Here is a 20,298-nt window from a genome sequence, read left to right on the forward strand (position 1 = left end):
CCCTACACATATAAATATTCATATTATATATACTAATAGGTAATGCATTAGTTTGCTGTATGTACGCTTTCAAAAGGAGTACGATTGGAAGAACAGCAATAACTGGTATGAGTAATCATGAAAGTGCACGTCAGATGCTGAATAAAAGACAATGCAATACATTGATTATAATAACTTGTTTCAACAAACAATTCTGAGATTAAGAATCCTGGCCTATTTCTGAACTGGATAAAATATACAATATTTGGAGGTTTACCAGGAAAAAAAAATAAAAAAAATATCTCAGAATACTTTCCTTTAACAAAATAATACATATCGAGGTGCTGGAGTGAGTACAGAGGAGAGCACCAAGCTGGTGAAGGGCCTGGAGAAAAAATCTTACGAAGAACGCTTGAAGGAGCTGGGAATGTTTAGTGTGGGGAAGAGGAGATTGAGGGGAGACCTCATCAAGTCTCTACAACTACCTGAAAGGTCACTATAGAGTGGTTGGGGCTGGTCTCTTCTCACGGGTCATTAGTGACAGAACAAGAGGGAAGGGCTTCAAGCTGCACCAGGGCAGGTTCAGATTGGACATTGGGAAAAAAAAAAATAATCACAGAAAGAGTGGTTAGAGACTGGAACATGCTGCCCAGGGAGGTGGTGGAATGACCATCCCTGGATGTGTTTTAGGGTCACTTGGATGTGGTGTTGGTGGACATGATTTAGGGGAGAACTTTGCAGAGTAGAGATGATGAGTGACTTGGTGATCCCAAGGGTCTTTTCCAACCTGAAAGTTCTATAATTCTATGATTAGTCAAACCATTAAAAATTGTCTTGTATATTAGAATCAAAGAAAAAATTTTATGTCAACATAAAAATCATATTATTACACAAATATTTTTTCCCCTCTAAATTTTTTCCCCTCCAAAATTCTGAAGAGAGACTTTACAACACCATAGGAATCCTTTCCATATTACTTTAAATTGAAGAGTAAATTAAATCAGTCTTGTTTCTTAAAACTTTTTTAGTTTCAGTGGAATGCTGTACTCTCACTTTATACAATTTTAAACATTTCTGACCTGATGCTGTCATAACGCACACTCAACCTGTCCCCTTTCTACCAGGTACAAAAGTTATAATTTTACATCATTTGACATTACTGCATGTAAATGACATGTCTTAGTGACAGGCTCTGTCACCCCCTCTTACTCTCTCACTGGACAGACTGAGACCATCATTCAGTAATTGAAATACATGGTTAGATCACCCTCTGAGGAGGGTAAGATTGCACTGGGTTGACTTCAGATGGAACTTATACCATCTAGTCTCCTTTTCTAAAAACTTTTTTACTCTTTAGTCTTTGGTAAGAATAACTAAAATATCCTGATCTCACAAAAGAAGAAATAATAAATAAATACATTTTCATTTAACAAAACCAAACAACCCAATAAACAAACCTCTCTATTGAAGATTTTAAATATTATATTAAATAAACTAAAACAAACAAACAAAAGCAAAAAAAACCCCCAAAAACAAACACACACAAAAAATGTATTCATTATAGCAATGTGCAGCTTGCAAAACAGAATATGAAGTAAGGTGAGTGAGAACCATTGCCTATTAGTGAGCAGTATTACACAGAATCACACCGAATCTTGGGCATTAGAATCATAGAATCATAGAATCATAGAATCTTAGGGGCTGGAAGGGACCTCGAGAGATCATCTGGTCCAACCCCTCTGCCAGAGCAGGGACCTTGAAAGATCATCTAGTATTCCCTAAGTCTCATGTCTAGAATTTCCATTAAGAAGTTATGAAATCTCCTGATAGTCTCATTTGAACTCTCATTTTGTCCTTACAGCATGTCCCCGCTCCTCTCTGGAGTCTGACTTTGTGGCAAGATTTTATACAGAAAGGATAATAGATCTCAACAATGGAGTCCTGTTTATCTTCTGAACTACTCTCTATGTAATATCCCAGAGCTGAAAGACAGGAGTACATACTCAAAAGCCTGTTCCTTAGAAATTCAGAGCATCCAGTTGTGTGAACAGATGTGAAGGTCAATGCCTTCTGACATGGTCTGGGTTTTACATGCAGATGAAGTAGGAAGTAATACTCTATCCATATATTACAGGCTAGAAAGACTAAAAAACTAAAACTGGGAAGTGATCTCTGAACCCATATGTAACTTCAGCATTATCCGTCTAAATTATGCTTTTCCCTGGGATGAAGGTAAGTGTTTTTACAATTTTAGGGGGTACAGAGAGTCTCTTGGAAATAACAATCTTACCTTTATGTTGTAGGTGCTCTCCTTGCTTTCTTTCTAGGACACAGAAAAACCCACAACTGCACCTCCCTTGCTACTGTATGTACTCACAGACAGAGAACTTGTATTGGCATGTAGTTTCCAGCCACTTGGTTCTTTCAGAACCATATTGGAATTTTCTAATCTGTTGTGCAGAATCCCTTGACATCTCTCAAATTCTCGTTAGGAAAGAATGAACCTGTCATATAGCTTCATGGACATTACCACATCCATACTTCAACTAATACTGTCTTCCCTGTGAATGATACCACTTTATCATGGCTGTCTGAAGATAGAACCTTTTACTTCCCAGGGAGGCAGTTATAAAGACAGGCTCTTAGTCTTTTCAGGCCTGGAAGGAGAAGGACCAACAAATGCTGCATTTAATAGGAATATGACACAGAATTTCTTCAAGGCGGTAAAGGCATTTAACATGCTCATCTGTTACTAGAATTTGACTGTCACAACAGGGGCAAATTTTTAAGTCTAGGGATTTTAGGAAAGCCTTCAATGTGGAGAGGCTTAATAAATGTTCAAGACTGGGCAAAGAAAGATGTGTCAAGTTATTAGTTCTGATCAAAACAAAAAATGCATATAATATTAATTCTACCCTGTAGGCCACATGGCACACTGGAAAAAGTAAAGTAAGCTAAAAGCAGGGAGCAGATGTCTCCAATACATTTAGCTGTCCTGTGGCAAAGAGCCCAAGATGTAGGAGCTAAATGTCTCCTAGAGTATGTCATAATAGAAATAATTTTCACAGTAGTTGTGAGCATCCAGAGTGCTACAGTAAATAGGAGTCACAAGGATTAATCAATGGGTAAGAATCTTTATCTGAACCTATTACCTTAGATTCCTTTCATAAGAAATGGAAATAACGATCAGTATGTTCAAAGGATGGTTCATGTAATCCAAAACCAGGTAGCTACAGTAGATCAGCTAGATTGTCATCTGGATGTGCCACCTTTCTTTCAGTGATTGTGAGAGCCTAAACTGACCTGTATATCTAAGTTCAGTTGCCTAAATGTAAGTGATAAAAATCACACCAATGTGACTCTCACAGTAACACCAGTCATTTAACTTAATGATGGAGTGAAACAGTCAAAGAGTGTAATAGAATAGCCATAATGCTGGTAATTTCACAAAATGTCTGAAAATTTCAGTTATTTCATGAAATTACTGCTTTCAACATCTGACTGTAACATACAGCTTGAATTAGAAATGAACAAGCTACAACCACGTTCTTAGTTACTGCATTTGTATCTGAGCACAGTTGTTCTCTTGTTGTGGCTAAATCCTTATGTAGGCTCTTATCAGGAAACTTTGCTATTGCAGTTCCTCTTTAGCAGATAACAATTTTTGCTGTTCTGTTCTTTTTTCCCCTCCATTGTTAACAAAATAATAATGAATATAAACAACATTTTAAAAGCATGCCATGGTAGGGATGGCTGTGCTGCAATATATCATTCTGAAAACTGTGTTTGTTTATGGTGAAACATTTTATATTAATCTTCCCATTGCTTATCATAGACACTGGCATTATAAGTGCTTAAGTAAACTCAGCTCAGTTATTTATTAGGATGGGTTTCATTGCCATTCTCAAGATTAAAATCCTTCCTGTTTCCATTCAGGGAATCTGGTTTATTCTTGCCAATCACTACTGCTTCACTGTTTTTATCCATCACACAATTCAGTCCACAATATTAAGGAAATTAATTCCTGGATTCCTGGTAATTAATAATTATGCCATTCAGACATGCAACTTCTGTGCATAGATTAAAACAAACAAACAAACAAATGAACAAGAGAAAAATTAGAGCAATTAGAAAGCAATCTGATACCTGAACATCCAGTCACATGCAAAATTTCAGGTGTTGCAAAATCCAATCCTTGACAACATTTCTGATTCTTTGTAGTCTATATAATTTTCTGTAACACGTTTTCCATTTAAAAGTTTGACCTTTGCTGATGAATGCTAACTAGTCCCAGGCAGTGTTCATAAGCTGTGCTTCCTTGGCTTCCTCCCTAACTTTCCTGTTCATCAGTTGTTATTTTTCCATAGTGAACAGCTCAGGTGGCAACAATGAGATGATATTTTTTTTTATCTGAAGCTTTACCTCTAAGCTGCCATCCCCAGGCTACTCTTGAATATGCATTTTTTTTCTCAGGTTTATTTTCTTGACTGTCTTTCAAGAGAGAATATTTTGCCTAAGGTTCTTCTTTGTTATACACAGAAACTCTTACGCTGGATTTAGTGGAGCTGGACTGCTGGCGGTTTGGTCACGTTATTACTTCTTCACCTAAGTAACTTACGGATGTAACTGGGACTGATTCCTTCTTTAGTGGTTACTTGAACATGTTGCTACTAATGTTTAACAGACTGCAGTTTAGAAGTATCCTACAAAAAAATAGATAGAAGGAATTTCTAGCTGTTAGAAAAAAAGTGACAGAAAGAAATCATATATTACGCTTAGCCAAGCCCTGACTGGAGACAGTATAATATTCTTTACCCTCTAATTAGCTTTTTGTCAGGGAAAAAAAAATGCAGTGCAACGTTAGGTGTGAGCTGTTGAATTTGATAGTGACCAAATGGAATTCCACTAAATAAGGAGGTCAAATGGAGTTTCACTTGGATGTTTCATGTTAAAAGAACTCTGAGTCCTGGGTTTTGTAGATTATCCATAAATCACTGTTATTTTTTTATTTTCTTTTTTGTGGTTGGCTTTTTTTTTTGTGTGGGGTTTGGTTTTTTTTTGTATGTTTGCTTGCTTTTTCAAAGATAGACGCATATTCTTTAAAGGCTTCTCCTTTCATTTCTCTGTTCTTCTTTTTTCTGTTGTTATTTGTTTGGTTGGTTGGTTTTTTTGTTGTGGTTGGTTGTTGGGGTTTTTTTATTATTTTTTTTGTCTGTATCTTGAAAAATTGTGCTAAAAATAACACCTTGAGTGGAGAGCTGTAATAAAAAATCCAATGGTATTGTAGTCCTTGCTATGTCCTATTATGGGGAAAAAATTACTACCAAAATACATGCATTGTTTGATAGCTAATCCTAACAAATAGACAATCCTGTGTAACTAATTGATTTTTCACTTAGCTGGTAGACCCAGAAAGATTTTTCTTTTCCTTGCTGAAAGAACACCCCCCTAAAACCTTGGACAGAAACAAAAGACCAATTTGTTTTGTTTTCATATCTCTTTACTTCTTTGAAACTGCTAGAGTGCTTTTTAAAAAATGAAAGTTTCATTTTTTGTTTGAAAATGCAGAAAGGAAATAATGTGACTGCCTGATCTGGAGGCATGAAATAATTTTCTTTCATTATGATTCAGTGTGCAAATAGTTCTCATACTGCAGCACCTCAGCCCACAGGTTGATGTTTTGTCCTGTCCCCATGGTCCTAGCTGACCATCCTCTGGTCAAGTCTGACACAAGCTGTTCTGTCTGGGCGTGATCTTTCCTCTTACCTCCAAGCTCAGCCAAGTCCCATTAGCATGGACCAGACAGATCATAGTGAAAAAGGAAGAGTTGTTTGCAACATGACAAAGATACTAAATTTAACTTCAGAAAGCATCCACATATGGCTATACTATAAAATCTGTGAGATAGTGTTATTAGTACTATTAGTTATATAATTTAAATTAAGGAAGTGCTTAAGATCTCTGCTGCATGAAGAATTTTAGAAAAAATATATAATTATTTTTATTTATTTTTTTTAAAACAGTGCTATAATCTAATAGTAATGAGTACAATCTGAGAAAAAGTAATAATAAAGGCACAGCAGAAGACATTTCAGGTATATCAAAAGACATGGTACTTAAGATTACTATTTCCTAGAGAAAGAAGTATCAAAAGAACAAATAAACAACAGTTGCTTCATGAAAGACTGCTTTCAGAACATTGAAAGCATCACTAGTTCATAGGGCACATGTCCATTACTTGTCAAGATCAGCAGTAACAGAATTTATTTTATCTGAGAAAAATACTTTGGAAAACTCACTGAAAATCTGGGGAGGTAACAGAAATGGAGGAAAATTAGTATAATATAAATCTTTAAGAAAAAAGAAAGAAAGAAAGAAAGAAAATAAGATCATGGTAGTTATCTCTTCCTAGGTCCATCTTAAGACATCCCTGGAATAATAATAATAATGGTTCAAGTACTAGAAAATCATAGTTAGGGATTTTGTAGCTAATCTTATAAGCACAATAAGCACTGTGGGCCTATCAAAGGAAAGTTGTGGAGAGGCTTGTAGCTTGGATCCTCATTTCATTGAACCTAATACAGCTTTCAGAAACCTGTGTCACAATTTCTAAGGCGTGCTATTGTTCATAAGCTAATAAAAAATTTCTTATGTTCTTGGTGTGAAAAGAGAGATCCTCTGAAGTCTTGAAAACAGCCAGGAGATGGTCAGAAAATTTCGCAGTCCTCTCATTTTCAGCACAATGGTGTTTTGCTCTTATTGATAAATTAATTTTAATTGATTCTTTCTGAAGCTGCCATACTCCTTGGAAAATTCTTGGACACCGCTGCAATTAAGAATGAGTAATACTGCATACATCTGGCTGTGTAGGAGCTAGGTTTTGGAAATACTTTTGCTATGTGTCTTAGTTAAAAATGTCAACAGTCAACTTCAGTCTTTGCCTGAAGGTGTAAATGAATGCTGGCAAAAAATAACAAGTCTTTCTCCATCCCATCTCCAAATATAAAATACCTAAACTGTAGATAAATGGCATCAAACTTTCACACTTCTTCCTTCGTCATACACAGATTGCTTAATTATTTGGGGTGCCAAGAAGCAGACTGGGCTAAATTGAGACCTTCATAAATATAATCCAACTATTTTTACTTAAATAGCACCTTAAAACTCAAGAACTTAAAAGCTTTACAGGTATTAAACAAGTCATCCTTGTTCATCATGTAATGATGTACAATCATGCAAACTTCTCAGCTAAGTATTTTACTGAGGCTGATAAAATTACTCTCAGGAGTAAGTGACAAGCTAACTGACTAACAGTGGGAATGTATTTAGTTGAAAAAAAAATAAAATTGATTGAGTTCTGATCCTATGTTTGTGGATAAGAAAGAAAAAGGTTATAGCTTTTTCAATTTTCAATTAATTTTCAAGGTTATAAGAAAATCCACTTTGGTGGTTCCCTGTATTTCAGTTTCTTATGGGCCTATGGCATATAGGAAATTGATTTTGAACCAGATGTAAAATAAGCAATTGTTAACAATAGATAAACTGTTTGGTCTAAGACAGACTGAAAGCAAGCAATAGTTGTTCAGAAACAAAAATAGCTATTTAGCTTAACATTTTGGAACAAAAGGCCCAAAGGAAGGATCTCATGATGAGTAGGAGACATTTTAGTTTTGAGTGTACAAAATTTAAAGTCAAAACAAAAAGAAAGACCTGCAAAAACATCTAGTTAAATTTCATTCTTTTTTTCCAGGTGAAAGTATCATGATTGTACAGAAAATAAGTTAGAAGACTTTAACTGGAGGTGGAAAGAGAAAGAAAAGAAAAAGAAAAGAAAAGAAAAGAAAAGAAAAGAAAAGAAAAGAAAAGAAAAGAAAAGAAAAGAAAAGAAAAGAAAAGAAAAGAAAAGAAAAGAAAAGAAAAGAAAAGAAAGAAGGAAGGAAGGAAGGAAGGAAGGAAGGAAGGAAGAAAGAAAGAAAGAAAGAAAGAAAGAAAGAAAGAAAGAAAGAAAGAAAGAAAGAAAGAAAGAAAGAAAGAAAGAATGAATTTCCTTACTAATCAATCAATGAAAGTTTAAAAAAGTTTAACAAAAGACCACTCTTTGCTGTAAGTTGTTAACTGCTGATTTTTACTAGTTGAAAGACAGTTCAATATAAAGAGGAATGAAAAAAAAAAAATAATCATGATAATAAGCTTTTATACGGATCTTAAAGCTACTTCCTGAGCTTTGTTCTTTGGGAAGTAGCTGGCACAATCTAGGGGCTGCAATAACCTAAAAAAGAAATAACAAAGGATCAGTTCTGTAGAGGCACAGTGACTTGCCGTGCAACATATGAAATACAGAGGAGCCTTAGCAGAAATTTTGATGACTGAATGGCTAGGACAGAAAGTCAATGACATATCTCTAGGTCATATTACAATGTGCAAATACTGATATTATTCCAAATCATATGTAATATTGTAGCATTACTTTTTACCTTGTAGGCTCCTTACTGAAGTTTTCGGTTGTAAGCCCTTCAGACTTAAAGTATGTTCATCCTCTGTTGTATGCACAGGGAAGCATGCTGGAGTTTGCCAAAGGCCTGCAACTTTTCATAAGTAGCTGGTGTGTAGCACACAACCAGTTCTGTGGTGGTATCTTTGATTTCGTCCAAGTCAGTTCTAAGTTTTGGATAATTCAGATTTCACTGTCTGCCACGTAAATACAGTCCCTCAGCCTACACTAGAATACTATAATAAAATACAATCAATTACTATAATAATCTACTCTATACTTGCAAGTACAGAACCCTGGGAGATGCTAAGTAAGCTGCCAAGAATTGCAGGAGACAGTAAAGTTGCTTGAGACTTTGTACAATTCCAGTTTCTAACAGAACTGTTACACTGGTTTAAACTTTGGTTTAAGAAGGGGGTTTTTTTGTTTGTTTGTTTTTGTGGTTTTTTTTTCTTCCACTTATTTTGGCTCTGAGTGTCTGAATCTAAGAGTGCTGGAGGCAGATGAAACAGAACCTTTATATTTTTCCACTGAAACAGACTGACAGTACTCTTTGGTACTCTTAATTGAAAAAAACAGATTAGGCTGAACTGTGGGTTGTGACAATATGACATTCAATGAAAGACAATATTTTCTCAAAGTTCATATGATCAAGTGTACAAACTCCATGTCTGTTGTGTATCTGGCTTATCTAAAATACAGCGCAAGTATTTTTCCGAATAACCAACACCTCTGTATAAATATTTTTTAACAGAAAAACAACCTCTTGACAAACTTTTTTTTATGTGGGTTCTGTGGTGTTTTTTTTTTCCTTTAAGGAATACAGGGATTTACCCTGTGATCTATGAAGCATCTCTTAGAAACATAGGAATTTAGAAATGCCCCAGAAAAATGGGCCCATGCTGCCTCCCTCAAAGAATCACTGAATGTCAGGAAAATAGCTAAATTATTATTTTTAAAATTCAGTCCATATCTAACATCAGAATTACTAGGGAAGAACTTGCTAGTTATTGCTGATTCAGAAAAAAAAGCAAGTGTGACATGATGTAAAATCGGGTGTTGAAATAGGGTATACATGGATTTGCTTTTAAGCTCAGGATGCTTAGGGACTGTGTAGTTAGGGCAGAGTAAAATCCCTGGGAATTATTTGCCAACATTGCATCAGCCATCCTTTTCTTGATCGACTGGGTTACTGAGGCTGCAGCAGAGCAAACAGCATTTTCCTGTATTCTGATTTCCCCTTGCTGTTACAAATGGATATATGGGGGTGAGGACATGTGTCCTAGTGAAACCTCTTGGTGACTAATAATGGATGTTTTTATATACAAGCAAGTGGTATCCTATTATTTTCTACATTGTCTGAGCAGGGAAAGGGGAAAGATAAAAATAAAAATAAAATTTGTATTTATTATTTCTTGGCCTTAAGAAAATGTGCCCATCAATCCATCAAAAATAAATTTTATTCTGTAATATTAATGTTCAATACTATGCTTTTCTGGCATATTGATTATCCATACACAGAAGGACTCTGAAATGGAAACAATTTTAGAAATGTACTCTTCAGTTTCCTTGATATTATATGTTCTTCTTATGAAAGAAAATGGCTTCTTCTTCCTTCTCTTTTTCTGTACTATATGTATTAGTCACAGGGAAGCAGGCCAAGTTAATCTCTCATTGAAGTCCAAGGACCTTGCATCTCTGTGAATTTTCCTTTTCTTAAATAATTAAATGCCATCATGTCTCTATTTATAAATATTGAAATAAAATCTTGGCCCAAAATCAGGATTACAGTCAGTATTTTTAAATTTTCACCAAGTCCCCACAAACAGGGCAACTGAGTCAAAACATTGGTTAAACACATGCTTAACTTGAACTATGCTCATAAGAATTTGAGCGTGGGGGATGTTTGAGTAAAGGAAAGGTGAATCTTCAACTGCTTGGGAGACAAAATCTTGTATTTCAATGAGCACTGGAGATGAGTGTTATGGAATGTTACAGAAAAAAAGGTGTAGTCTTGGACAAAGTTCTCGGGACCTAATTTCCAGACCTCTAAAGCTGAAGCTGGAATTGGGACGGCACCTAAAATCTCCTCACGTCTCTACATCTGGTGCCTCTATATTGTGGCTAACATACACAAATACTTCCACTGCCAGTGATTCTAGTGTGTGACGTGGTTTGAAATCTGTTTTTCCCTTTTGGGGAACAGAAGGTTTAGGTCTCAAGCTCTGTCAGTTTGACACCTCTTGACAGCACAGACCTCCCTCTTTGGCACTGTGTTTCTTAGCTTTTCTGTCAAACGTCTCCTGCTTTTTGAAGAAAGAAATCACTTAATTCATTATGGCTGAAATTTAGTCCTCTACAGATTGCCAGCATGTAATCTGTGCAACCCACCTGCCAGGATCTAACACAGGGCCTTCAAAGAGGACTTGGGAGACATTTTAGAGGTGAATGGATCTTGTTCTGGACCACAGCCTACAAGAGAACTTCAATGCAAGGGAAGAAAACGCACATGCAATAATAACACAGATTGTATCCAATACGCTGTTATTTGAATAACAGCTACTGATAATCCACAGAACATCTCTAAGTATATCTTATCATAGACAATTGTGTAAACAGGCACATTTGATAGACAGCTGTCCTCTTGAGACAATAAAAAGAACAAATGTAGCTTTTTTGTAAACTGCTAAAATGAGATCTAAATGGCATTAAAAGAAAAAGGGAAGAAGGCCTATTTATAAACTGTTCTTCCACACTCAATAAAATTCTGCAGACTAAAAGTGTGAAAAGCCTTCCACCATATGGGTTTGCAAAACACATGGAAAAATAAAGATGTGTTTGTTTACAGAAAATATCCCAAACTCTGAGGCTGCTCTCAGTACCCAGGCAATGATCACAGTTGATGGGTTCTATGGTGTCTGTGTACAACTTGTTATGTCAAGCATCCATCTTGGCTCAAAGATTTCCTACATGTCTGCCCGCATACTGCTGCTGTGATTAATTCTGCAATTCATAGGAGAAGGAAGCACTGTGTAGACAAGGTAATAAAAATTAAATGGAAGAGGAACTGATTCCAGCACTACTTCTGTAGTGTTGTGCGAAAATATGAATCTTTAAATCCGTCTATTAATTGTAGTCAGCACTAAATACAAATTTCGGAATAATTACTCCAAGATGTAATTGTGCCATTTTGAAACACCACACAATCTCACACAGCTTCCCAATTTCTCTAGCTGAGTCATCAGATGGGTCATATTATGAAGCACCTCCTAAAAGTTTAACATTTAATAATGCAGTTATGCTATGAGCAAGATTAGACACTGAGTTATCTATGGTCTGTTCCTGTATGCCTGACCTGGATCCCACAAAACCGTTTGGGGTGACTTCTGTTTCAAGGGTGACCCATGTGTCTGTGTTGGTTTTTTAGCACCTACACTTGTCATTACTGTAGACAGTGGATTGATCACATCTAATTTAGAGACAGGTTTGGGAAAAGGCAGAGCAGCAGAAGACGCACTCTTGTAAAAAGGAAGCTGATTTACATCAAAGGACCTGAGAACATAGAAACCAAGTTTTTTCATTCATCACAGAAATAAAACAATGCGTTCGTCATTAACCGGGTTGTGGAGTAATTGTCCCCCAGACAACTTTATGACAGCTTCTTTTTAATGTAGGTTTTATTATGGACTGTTCTTCACTTAACTGAGATATGTTAAAGTCAAGATAGTCGCCTTCATAGGACAGGTCTCAAAGAACTGATATAGACAATGTTAATGAACAGTAACGCTTGATACTTAATCAGAAGAGTATTACAGGGGGAAAACCAACGCAGCAGAGATGTGTATTTAATGTATGCCAAGTGATTAAGTGGTGATTAACCAGGGGTTGAATTTCTGAGCTCTGGACTTTTAATAAAGTGTCAAATAAAGATTAAAAGGAAGAAGAATAGTCAAAGAAGAAACTCAGTAAGCATCCATTTTATGGCTGTGCATTTATTCAGTGTAGGGGTTTTTTTAAGTCCTATACATTTGTACTAACACATAAAATCCTGTAATAGAGATAGACATTTATGATGCAATACGCAAATGGATTTGAAACCTGCCTGTTATCAGGTTGGTTTCTATGTTACCTAATTTTGCAAGTCATGAAATGGAATCCTAACTATTTACAGTATCACTTTTAAATATAAATAGATAACTTTGTTACATCATTTTTCTTACCTGTATTAAAACTCCACTACAAAGCACTTCTGCTGATTTTGTCCAGCTTGGGTAACAATTTTTTTTGGATAGTAGCAGTACTGAAGTCAATGGAGAGAGGCATCAATGTTATCATGCCATGAATGTGGGTTGTGGAGTCAAAACCTGTGGTAACCAAACTACTTTACAGACTTCAGAAGACTTCCTAACATGCAGCTGAAGCTCTCAAGGTAGCTCTAGTCAGCTGCTTTGAGTGCTGTTCAACTGCAGTTCATTTTATCAGATGCAAAGGATGTAGTTTCTGGATAACACCACCTGATAAGGTTTAACTCCTCTTTTGGACAGGCAGAAAAGACAGGTACCTAAAAGTGGTGCATGGAGGTAGAAACTCTCTTTCAGGAAAAAGCAAGTAATGAGAAGCAATAAATTATCTTCATGTGTTTCCTCAGCCTCAAACCTGAACAACCATGGGGGCTTGAAGAACCAGGCTCGTACTAACCTTACATTTGCATAGTGTTCTGTGTTATTGTGTAAAGGTGTCAAACTACTGCTCAACATTACATGTGCAGTCTCCTCATGGTGCTTCCCAAATGCTTCACCGCAAGGGGAGAGGAGTAATATTAAACATCTTTTCCCAAATTATGATTACAAGCATGGGAAATGCTGTGATAAGGCTAATGAGTTTACTAGGATCTTACTGTGCCAAGTGGACTCTGAAGGAATCTTTAGCTACAACTGAGGCTGAACAGTGAGTTGGGCAAGATATTGAAGGTTGCCTTAATTAATCTATTTCTCATTTTTAGAGTATTTCAGAAGGAAAAACTAAGAAATAATCAAACAAAAAATAACAACCTAAAATTAAAAGATAGCCAAAAAAATCTATAGCTTCATCCACTGGACTTTAAATTAATGTCATCACTTTACCAATATTTTGTTTCTGCAAATATTCTGTTGTTTATATCTTTGTTGCTCATATTGCACCTGAGGACTGATTTTTTAAGGATTTTGATTACCATAATGAAAGTCAACATCAGTCAAAGTGAAGACAACTCATTAACTTTGAACATCAGGCTATTTTAAAAGATCAACCTACCCTCAGTTTGAAAAGTCGGGACTTTACCCCTATGCTTGATGAAAAGAAATGTCACAGGAGGGTTTTGTCAGTTGTGGCTCAAAAAAACATAAAGTTTTTGTAGCCAGAATGTTAAATGAAAAGAAAAATTTATTATGATCTTGAGGGTTTTCTTTCCACTTTTGATCATCCACATCTCTCTATATCTCTTTTCTATCACCATCTGGATTACACAGATTCCAATATCTGGTTACTGGAATGCACAGAAATCCTTTTTTTTTAAAAAGTGTTCTTTAGGTAAACTGCTGACTGGTCTGCCTGTAATCCAAGATCAGCTGGAAACCAGATAAACTCAGACATCTCCATTAGGGAAATTATCCAACCGCTTATCCAAAAACTCTCTAAAAAAAATATTGTCCTTCTCTCATCTTAGTACTGAGATCCATTTTTCTATCCTCAACTGCAGACTTGCACACTTTCTTCTGATGAAAATTTGCTCATCTAATCTTGACTGCTCATCTTCTACTGCTGGGAATGTGCATGTAACACTGCAGTGGAGAATACAGTAAGAATATGAAGGGTGTTACCTTTGCCTGCTCACATTGCTGATCTCTGCTTCTCCTCTTCTTCAGTTTCTTGTTCTTACAGGACTGAACTTTAATAGAAGGCACCATTGCCTTTAGAGTTGTCAGTATTCTTAATTTCAATCCTCAATCTTAATTTTAGACATTTGGGGAACTGTATTCATGCTCTCCCATTGGAAATAGTTTTTTTAAAAAAAAAATTCTGTGCTGAATTACTTTCTCTGTTAATCTAAATAATTCAGAGGTGAAATTTGTGTCCACTGGCAGAGATATACCTTTTGTTATATCTCCTATTGCCACTGCCTGGCCTGCAGTGCTGGGCATTATTATCAGGAGAGACTTGTTTGGATAAGCAGAAGCCATAAAGTAGCAGTCATAGCCCATTTACAAATCCAACACAGGCAGCTTAACATAATAATAATAATAATAATAATAATAATAATAATGAAAAAAATCAAACATAAAATAATGGGAAAATATGTGTATTGTTTGCTCTGTTTGACATCATAAAAAAGATGCACACTTAGGATGTTTATGCCCCAGATTGTTATTTTCTGATAATGTACCTGGTTAAAGTTAAGTTTTCCCTCTGGATGCATATATAACGTTTAGATAAGAACAATTCACAAAATCCTATTATAGTGTTGCTGTACACAAACACATTTTCAGATGCTTCAGATAATATCAGGTACATGTATACAAGAGGAAAAGGTATTCCTAGGAATATCATTATTGGTGGCATATCTATTTATGTTTCCATATGCACTGGTGGCTCTCTCTTTGAGGCAGACACTAAAAGAAAAATAAAAGTAAAATAAAATTTTAAAAATACATCTGACTTTTTGAAATTACAGTTTTTTAAGCAAACAAAGAAATACAAAGTTTTAATATTCTACCTCTCCACTAGATATCATCATTACTTCTTTTATCACTAGAAACAAAACCATTACCTTTAGATCTCCAAGGTATTCTGCCACTTTTAGTATGATTAATTCCATCCAAGAGGAGGAATGCATGAAAATTTTGAACTGTCAGGAAACTTAAAATGTAACTTCTTTGCCTTTTAGTAGCTATTTAAATTTGTAAAATGCCTAGGTCTTACTCTTTGGGAGACACTGTTTTTTTGTTGTTACACCACCTTAAAGAACTCTTCCAATATCTTGGGGAAACCAATAGCTGCATTGTTGAACCACTGCTTCTGTGTTTCTATATACCTGCACTGTAACATTTATATCCATCATGGGCTTCTTCTGTTATCTCATGCAAAAAGCTTAGTCTATCTTTGTCATCAAGAGGAAAGTTCTGGCTTTGCCTCAGTTTTCCATCTGGTGAGTATTTTCTCTCCTTGTGTTTTTGTTTTCCCACCTGTACTTAAAGAATTTGAAACCAGCACTAAATGGCATTGAGATATACAAGACTACAACAGAAGGCTAGAAGGGGAGTACAATCAATGCTGATCCCTGAATAACTATAGATAGCATTGGAATGTCTGCTTAGCTGAATTTACTCTGTGTGGTTAGTAATTTGCTGAGAAATTTTAAGATAACTTTGTAATTGTTTTAAATATCTTACGTTTAAAATGGGTTTAAAAGTATCTGTGTGTGTGTTTCACTAAAATATTCAGGCTATTCAAATTTCCAAGCTAATTAGAAATAGTCCACATTGCTCCAGGTTTTTTTGTCCAAAAATTGGCTGTACATATTAAAGGAGATAATGCAACAGGATATAGAATAACCAGTATTACATGAAGTCTAAAAAACAGCTTTTATGAGAATATGTTTTAGCTTTCACTGCTTCAGCTATATTTGCTAATTTATTTATAAAGATTGCATGTTTTATAGCACTTATGGAAGAAAACATTTTCAATAAGAAAATCATTAACATCTTTTTAGTAGATTTAATCTAGCATTCAGACTAGAAATTATGTAAGTATTACACTTTGTGCTTTGTATAGAGTATTTTAAAGAGCCTGTAATTGGAAAGTAGTAAATGCAGTGCAGTTGTAAAGCTACGAACCGTTTGGTCAAGAATCAAACAACTAACACGAATGACTCCTCAAAGAACTAGACTCTTTGTACTAGACATCCAGCTGGTACAGATATTATCATAATCTCACAAAAACAGATTTTATAAAATATGCTTGAGAAAGAATACTGACTTTCAAAAATGTAAAAAGTGAAGAGGAATATAAGGGTATTTTAACAGAATATAGCATAAGCAGCTCTCATTTCACACTCTAAAAAAACTTCTTGTTGAAATCAAATCAAAACTTGCAGATGATTTCTTATTGAACATGTTTTCTTCTAAAAGTGCTCTAAGCTTTTAAACTTGAGGAAATGTACATTTATGGCTCAAAAAAGCTCTAGAGAAGAAGGCGATTACTTCTGCACTACTCATGTTTTCTCTTAATCTGAGAGATGCTTTTTGTTTTGATCTCCTGATAACCATGAAACAGTAAAATTCTTTTGAGATATCTATCTGTAAATATTAGATTTTAGTTTGCACATGATATGAACCTCACCTCTAGCAATAACTGAGGCACTCATTGTAAAATAAAAGTGTGATTCATTTTATCATATTTTACTACCTAGCAGAGTCTAATCTAAACTAGCCTCTTAGGTTCCTCCTGTCTCAAATACAGAGATACTTATGCTTTCATCCCTTGTGATATTTGTCATTTAAGATGTGTGACATATAAAAGAAAGCCAACCAAAGCGTAGTCTTCTGCAGCTACCTACAATGGGAACATCTTGGTTGACCAGTTAAAATGAGATGCAAAATTTACATAGCTGAAGACAAGCAAGATTAACCTTCCAGGAAGCCAACACGAAAATTATGACATGATTATATGGTTCATGCTGAGAAGAGATTGTGTCCGCCTAACTTACACACTCAAGCCTTTGCCAGCCATAAGAGACTTATTGTTTTCTTTTTAACAGAAATACAAGAGTTTGCTTGGTTTGTTGCTTCAGGAGACATACAAATTTTGGGACATGTCAAGTTTATATGCATAATCTTTTCTTATGAACCTTACAGAAGCCTTGTCTGACCTCATGGACAAAAATGGACTGGAATTATGGAGTCTATCTATTAAGAGGAAACATTTGAAATGTGAGATTCTACACTGTTATACAGTGTATGCCTTACCAAACAAAGACTTCAGTAAGACAGTGTATTTGCTATTAAGCACTGGAGATACTGATAAAGGTGCATCTACACTGAAGAACAAGATGATGAGAGCTTTTTATGCCCGTTTTTGAGGCATAAGAGAAATGCATTGTGAAGTTTTACCACTGAACATAATTTAACTCTGCTTTTCAGTACTGCTTATGCATTTAGACTTTGTGTTTTTTAACCAAATTCTTACATGTTCTGGTCAACTTAGCAGAAAAGTTGAATCCTTCTTCTTGCTTGTGACTTATGTTATATATGTGCTATAAAAAGTACATCTATGTGCTATAAAAAGCTAAGGCTCATATACAGAGGTTACTAAGGAAAACAACAATGTTTTTTTCTTGGTCATTCAATTTGGAAAGCCCTTTTAAAGACCAACTCCTAAAAAGACTTCTGAGAATAAGAAGACTGGTCTCTTATAAAAGAGATGTTCACTATGATTTACTCAAAGCAGAATTTCAGCTTGCATTAAGCCTTACAAAACCAAATTACCTGAATAAATGCAAAAAGTTAAAAATTTGCCTTGAAAGGAACTCTGAGTCATTCTTACCAGATACATGTAAAAGCCAGTTAGCAGTGTACTACATATGCTTTGAAGTGACTGCGGTCCTGACCTGTGTTTCTAAGGCCATGGAGGTGTTAAGGGGTGGATGAGAAGAGCTTACTTTGAATCCAGCCAAAGGCTGAAAGAGATACATATTTTTCCTTGCCTAAATTAAAAGAGAAGCTTATGAAATCCTCTGAATTAGAGAGGCAGATCATCTTCCACTCAACTTTATAGTATGGCCAATAGCTCTCCCAGTTGACTCGTGGGAGTTTGCAGAAACTAGAGGACTAAGAATTGAAGAAAAAAAAGACAACACAACTTGACATAAAACAGCAGTATTCCATAACTCGACATTATTCCTACCACAAGATGACATCACATTGACATTAGAACAGGTGACGTACAGTTTCCCGATTTGATACAGACCTTAATTGAAATTCTCTTTGAACAATTTTTCTAGCAGGTTGAAATGCTATTGCCATGTAAATGGCTAAGCATTTCTGTTCTTGAACTTCAGCTTTTTTAGAACATATATTCCTGGAGAAGACACTGAGGCTAAAATCTGGTAAACAAAGATAAGTAATGGGATTTAATACAGATTTAAGGTTCTTGATATTCATTGATTTGCCTGTCTCAAGACAATTTCTTGACTCTCTTCCTTTGATTAACTGACTTAGAGGCTTTCTTTGGTTTCATAGGATTTATTTAAGATTAGTTGCATTTGCCTACGTATAAATTGCTTAGGTTATCCATGATATAGCAAATAGGATTCTTCAACCCTGTAATGAATTTTGCCCATCTATAAATTATTTTAATTACCTGTGATACAGCATTTCTTGTCTGTTGCTAATTTTGATAATGGAGTACTTGATTCTCTGAAGAGTCAAATGACTTTCAAGGTGTAATATCTTTCAAAAACCCTTTACAGAAAAAATTGCAGGAGACTGATGTAATCACTGATTGTGTACTGTTTTGCCTTTAATTTAGATCACTTTTCTGAGAATAAAATTATCACAGCAAGAAATAATTCATTTATTCTTTTTTGCCTTTAATTGTGACATGACAAAGAATCCAGTTCAAGAGACTAAATGAAGGGAATGAACCCTGATTCACCATCTAGAAAGCCAGATATTAAGACTTAGTTTCTACCTTTCATAATTTCTTCAGATTGTAGATCTCCTGGAAGTTTTTTAATACAGTGTAATGGTACTTAGTAACTTGAAATAACTCCTTCTAGCCTCACAGTATTATTAGCAATCAAGAGTACTTCATAGTCATCTTTAATTTGATTATCAATTCTTGCTAAACAGGAGCTCTTTTTATCACAGATTTCTTTTCCATTTGAGAAATGGGGAACTGCAAACCAGCATGGGTGACACAAGATCAAGCAAATTGGAAGGAACTGTAAACAAGACCAGAACTGGCAGAAAAAAAGATAGATATTATGTTATGTGAAAGAGGCAACACAACTTTTACAGGAGGTAGTTATCTCTTACAAAATTTATTAAAGTACTTATAAAGAGTCAGCAAACATATAGATAAAAGCATACTTGGATTTTTGAAAAGTCATCTTATCAAGGGTGTTACAAAAAAATCAGGGAAAACTTTTCTTGGGTTAATACATGCTTAAAGAAGTTGATGTGAAGTGTAAGAATAAATGGTCAGTTTTCTTATTGGAGGGAAGTGACCAGGGGAGTCCCACAAGGATCCTTTCTAATTCAGTGTACACAAAATCAGTTGATGGCATTGAGGTTGCCAGGGTAATAAAAATAAATCTGACAACAAGCAGCACGGCTCTCATGACACTGAATTATCAGGTAACAAAATGGCAGGTGAAATTCAATGTCAGTAAATAGGAAATAATGAAAAGGGGGAAGAAAATCACTAACTGTACAGACACTGTGCTAGGCTGTCCTATCTGGGGAAAGCAATCTGGGAAGCACAACAGAAAGTACCACCAGAACGTGAACACATTGCTTAACAAAGTTAAAAACAAACAAACAAAAAAACCCCAAACAAAACAAAAAACAAACAAACAAAACCAAAAACATAAAACCATAATTATTCCATTATCAATATAATGTGCACCTATGTTCTGTACATTTTTTGTCTTCTCCAAGCCAGACTATGAAGATGAGTAAATAGAAAATGGAAAGAGAAAAGTAACTAGAAGTGGGAATGACTGTGAAGAAAAAAAAAAAAAAAAAAAAGAAAAAAAAAGGCTTGTTTTTCTAAGTTCTGATAAGGAATTC

This window comes from Chaetura pelagica, unplaced genomic scaffold, assembly GCF_000747805.2.
Source record: "Chaetura pelagica isolate M959 unplaced genomic scaffold, ChaPel_1.0 scaffold548, whole genome shotgun sequence".
In the NCBI taxonomy this organism is placed as follows: Eukaryota; Metazoa; Chordata; class Aves; order Apodiformes; family Apodidae; genus Chaetura; species Chaetura pelagica.